General features: G+C 37.3%; 1 long non-coding RNA gene across 2 annotated transcripts; it reads left to right on the forward strand.

Annotated features, from left to right (window-relative positions):
- Window positions 1-13: 13 nt before the first annotated feature.
- LOC107095518 lies at window positions 14-3,242 on the forward strand. 2 transcript variants are annotated; one of them, XR_001481749.1, is made up of 5 exons: window positions 14-248; window positions 342-807; window positions 1,904-2,017; window positions 2,098-2,219; window positions 2,305-3,242. It is a non-coding gene; the product is annotated as an uncharacterized LOC107095518 (long non-coding RNA). The 2 variants fall into 2 exon arrangements; XR_001481748.1 differs by having other exon boundaries at window positions 342-798.
- The last annotated feature ends 2,350 nt before the right edge of the window (window positions 3,243-5,592 follow it).

A 5,592-nucleotide genomic window follows, 5' to 3' on the forward strand; every position in this document is an offset into this window, starting at 1 on the left:
GTTTGCAGTGAGAAAATCTGCTGGAGGGGAAACTGAGAGAACGGAATTAAACAAAGAAGAAGAAGAATTGAGGCCTCCAACGCCACAAAGTCCTGCTCATTCAGGAGGAGTCCAGCCAGAGGAGGAGATGGAAACGGGCACTGAAGCAGCTTCAGCTGAACAGCAGCTGCAGCCTGAAGGTTCTGACAGTCAGAACCTGGATGGAGGCTCCAAAGAAGACAAAGAACAAACCACAGCTGACCTAAAAGGTTTAGATACACTGCGTTCTTTTTAAATCTCCCAAAATACATCAAAATATGACACAAATCTCTGTAAATGTTATTTTATATCTTATGTTTTAGATCAGACTCCAAATGCTGAGGAGGAGAAGATGGAGGAGAAGGAAAACAAAAGGAAACAAACCAGAAAAAGAGGCCGAACCAGGAGAAAAACCAGAAACACAACCGGTAGCAGAGCTCACAAGCAGCTGCACAAGTGATGTTTAATGCTAAAAATAAAAAAAGATTCACCACTATTGTGTCTTGTTTGCAGTAAGCACTGCTGCAGTAGAAAAGACTGAGGAGACTAAAGACAGAAGTGAAGAAGAAGAAGAAGAAGAAGAAGAATCACAGCCTCTGGAGCCGCTGGATTCCTCCTCAGCTCTGAACACAGACACGTCGGCTTTATCAACAGAGATCCAGGAGGAGGAAAAAGATGCTGACGCTGCTTTAACTGAACAGCAGCATGAAGGTCCTGACAGTCAGAACCTGGATGGACGCTCCAAAGAAGAAGAAGGACAAACCACAGCCCACCTAAAAGGTTTGGGATGTCAGTACCAGAAACAAAAGAATAAGTTCGACGTTATTCACTTTTTGGATCGCGTGAATACGTGAGCATCAGTTTTCAAACCTCACCTCAGGTTCTGAACCAAATTAGCTCCAGACTTCGACTGGGCCATTTGAAATCTGTGCTGTAGATTATTTACAACAAAAATAATGCATTTGTTCTGTCATCATGACCTAATACATTATTATCTGTAATATTGCCACCATTTACAGTTTTTGGCTTTTCATAGTCATTAAATTGTCTTTTTTTTTTTTTTTTGCCACATTTATCTGAGGAACAGAACCCACATGTAAATTCTAGAGTTATGATCTCTGGAAAATCATAGAGAAACACATCATCAGATCCATATATACGGCTTTGAGTTACAAATTTTACACAGAATTCTGCAGGGAGTTAAATCTTTGGAGTTATATCAAGGTTCTGCTTAGGAGAAGCAGCCCCGTAGCATGATGCTGCCACCCCCATGTTCATTAATGGGCACTGTTCCATGAATTCAAACCCTGAAAAATATGCAAAGTATGCTATTTTTGTGTATCAGCACTTTTTGATAAATAAAATCCACACATTTATGAAAATTAGTGCTAAAACAATCGGATTAATCATGATTAATCGATCATTGAAATAATCGTCAACTAATTTAGTAATTGTTTAATCGTTTAAATGGAGTTTAGAGACTGTAAAAGATGCCTTTAGCTGAGAGAGCGACCCACTTATACCAAGATTGTAAAAAGATATATTAACATTTTGCATTTAAGATTAGAAAAAACTTTTACTCTTATCAGAAATGCTCTATCCTTATCTCCTCAAATGGAAAAAATTTAGTTTTGCCTAGTTTAATTGCGTAAAAAGTATTTTTTTAAGGAACCTTTGGCTATCTGAGTATTAATCAATTAGCAAATTAATTGTTTCTATTTAGAAGAAAACCTTTATTGGCTTCTAAAAGGTTCATTTATTAGAGCTTTAGGACTAAAAATTCAGTCTAAAAAGCTTTTAATCTTTATTTTCTTTAAGAAAAGATCATCTTCTTCTGATCTAAGTGTATATCTGTCTTTTTTTTTTTCTTATGTATCTTTAACAGTTGTCAAAAGCCAGAGTAAGAACCTTGTTGAACCTGTGAGGAAGCGAACCCGCCGGTCTCTTTGTGGCGCTGATGATTACAACCTGCCACCATTCAGCCCAGACGTCTCCTTTGGTGAGACATCAAGTCACATTAGCTTACCACATTGAAATGCTTCGCTGCATTTTCATGTTTCTGCTCTCTCTCATCTGCAGGTAAGGAGTTTACGGTCCGTAAACTGGGATATTTCTGTTCCCTCTGCTCTGTTTTCTACCTGCTTGAGAACGCTGAAGAGGAAGAGCACTGCTGCAGCAAAACGCATTACGAGAACCTGCTGGTAAACACAAATACTAGCTTGAATGCACCGGATACACACAGATGGTGGGGAAAGCATGGCTTTTAAATGCTAATTTGATTTTCAGAGGCATTACCAGATGGAAGCAGAGCAACCTTCACCACCTCCAAGAAGGAAGACCAGAAGCTCCCGCTGATCCTGATTTAACTGGACGTGTTTTACTGCAAAAACGGAGGAGTCAAACTTTAGTTTCCATCGCTTAAATTGTACTCTAACTGAAGTGTGAAACTTTGAGGGAAAAAATAGGATAAAAGAGCACATACAATACCATATATTAGTTTTTTACAGAAAAAAAATTTAATTGTGGGGAGCTTTGATGTCCCAAAAATTCTTCAACACAATTTTTTCTGTGTTTAATCTTTCAAAACCATTTGTCAGACCTCTTAGACTAACGCTTGCTTAAAACTCCAATGAAGAAGCAGCTGGGGTCTCACAGTCTGCTCTGATTGGTCGGCTTCCTCTCAGCCTCTGAAACTTGTTTTAGAGTTAAAAAGGTTTTAGGGAACTACTCAATGTTGATTTAAACTGGATGTAACTAACGCCAGGATGAATATTTCACATTGGCTGTTTTTATATACGATGTGGGCGGAGTTAAATACGAACTATGTAAAGACAGACAGGCGATTAGGGCTGATTCTGAATATTGTAGTGATTTCCTCTTTTGCATTAGTCAGGCTTCCATTGCTCGGCCACGAGTGGTAGAAAATCTAGCCACTGGTTTTAACTAGAGCTGTCGGATTAATCATGATTGATCGTTTATTGAAATAATCGTCAACTAATTTAGTAATGGATTGATTATTAAATGGAATATAGAGACTCTAAAACATTCCTTTAGCTGACAGAGAAACCCACTTAGAGCAGTAATCTTTTTTTTTTTTTGTTTAACTGTCATTACACTGTCACAAGTACAGAGAAACGAAATCAACTCTCTGAAACGAAAATCAGCTGTAATTTGTATTCCTTGATTCATTGAATTAAAAAAACAAAAAGGAATAAAAGGTTTTAAAAGGCATCTGCTTAGTCTGAATTTGACCTTACATTTGAACATGGATGTGTGAATGCACCTCATGAGAAGCTTGTGTCATTCTAGACCAAAACAATGATGAAGATCATGAGCGGGTTTTACTTTTTGGTAGAGCTTTTTAAATAAAGTTTGAAGAAGGTAAAGTTAATCTAAAGTTAAAACAATATAAATTTGGGCAAAAAAACTATCTGCTGTTGAGGAGCTGTGAGAATTGGTTTCCGGGTTCAGACCCCATAGCAGGAGCTGGCAGTCTTCACATTTTAGACACAATTATCTTTCAAATAAGAACTTCTACATCTCTAAAAAAATCGGACAACATCCAGTTTCAGGCTTTGAGATTATGTAAAGGGGCTTTTAAAACAAGCTTAACAGCAGCACTGCAGGTGGAAATGGGTGAAATGCCACTTGAGTTGAGAAGCATTCAGTTTTTATATATATATATTTTTTATTTAACCAGAAGAAAAAAAAATCCCATTGTGAATAAAAACCTCTTTTTGAAAGGAGTCCTGGCCAAGAGGCAGCAAAGTTAAACAAGAAACAGAGATACATTAAATTAAATGACAGGTACATTAAAAAACATTTCAAGTAAAACAATTACAGATCATTGAGGCTGCTTCAAATTCTTTCAACTTAAAAGCATTTAAAGATAAAAACTTCCAGTTTCTTTGTAAAAATAAATTCCACGCACAAGGAGCTGCGTGCCTAAAGGCTTTCTTCCCCAGTTCTGTGTGGGCAAAAGGAACAGTGAGCAACAGCTGATCAATGGATATCAAGGAAGAAGAAGCCATGTTTTTTTGTGTAAGTGAGGTACAAATGTAAGAGGGCAGTAATCCAAGAAGGGCCTTGTAAATAAACGTGTACCAATGACAATGACTGCCTTCTCGTAGAGAGGAAAGGCCATCCCACCTGAGAGTACAGGTCACAGTGATGTCATGGCTCTACAGTTTGTGATGAACCTTAATGAGGCATGGTAAACAGAGTCCAACATTTAAAGACATGAAGAAGTAGCATATTATTTAAATGAACTATTGGGCTAATTTACAGGGCCATAGTGAAGATCATCCAGCACAAAGCACTTTAAAATCTTGTTGGGAAAAATGGAGAAGAGGGAGAGTAAAAGCAGTTATACAAAAAGCAATGGAGTTGGAATAAACTGATTTAAAGTTCGGTCCAACAGTACCACTGCCAGCAGTGCCACCTTGGATACTAGAATAGAAAAGGATATAAAATCCCTTTATTGTCCCACCATAGGGAGGTTCTGTTACAGCAGCAACAAGATTATAGAAAAATAGTCACACAAATGTGGGCCTTATAATAGTGAAGAGTTAAAAAAATAAACAAATGAAATACTGTACTGTAAAGAGTTGTATCAACTGTGCAAAGTCAGCCTGAATGTAACAACGTATTGAGGTGGTTGGGAACAGTGATGGTTATAGAGTCTTACAGCTGCTGGGAGGAAGGATCTGTGATAACGCTCCCTGAACTACCTGAAGCGGAAGTAGATCTTACACTATTAGAAAAGAAAAAAAAGGACAGAAGGTGTCATTTGAATTCACACACAATACAGGCATATATTAACAGTTACTGCAAGATATGAGTATCTGTTATTGTTCCAGAGTTTTGTATCATAATAGGAAAGAGGAACAGTGATAATATATCAGCTAGCAATTCTGTTTGCAGTGAAATGTGTAGAGGAAATAAGACCATTGAGAGTGGTTATTTGTTCAGATTCATCGTCATCACTAATTAGTTTACAGAGAAGTCTCTCAGATAGTAGAACACATATTTTAATAGAAATCCAGCAAACATACAGAATTCAAATTATGGGATTAGAGTCATATTTTTGTGGGTACCAGCACACAGTGGAGTTAAAGGAAATGAAATGGCAGATAAGGCTGCAAAGGAAGCTACAAGAGAAGCCGTCCATGTGTCAGTTAAAATTAGTTAGATGGAAACAAAGAGCATCATCAAACAGAGACTGAAGGAAAAGTGGCAAAAGCAACTGGAAGAAGACAAGAAAGGACAGTGGTTTGACATGATTCAGAGGAGAGTGGGAGAAATGAGATGTGCATTAAGGAATAGAAGAGAAGATCCCATTAGTGTCCCACAATGGGGAAAGTTCTGCTATTTACAGCAGCAAAAAGATTATAGAAAAAATGGTCACACAAAAGTGTATAAGAATAAAATAATAGTGATGAGTTAAAAGATAAACACATACAACTCTGTACTGTAAAGCTGTGCAACTGGAGAATAAATAACCAATATGAAAGTATGGACATTTTTACAGTTTTTGAAAAAAAGCAACATCAGAGATGTGCAAAATGACAACAG

Source organism: Cyprinodon variegatus, unplaced genomic scaffold (genome assembly GCF_000732505.1).
Source record: "Cyprinodon variegatus isolate N-32 unplaced genomic scaffold, C_variegatus-1.0 Scaffold553, whole genome shotgun sequence".
NCBI lineage: Eukaryota > Metazoa > Chordata > Actinopteri > Cyprinodontiformes > Cyprinodontidae > Cyprinodon > Cyprinodon variegatus.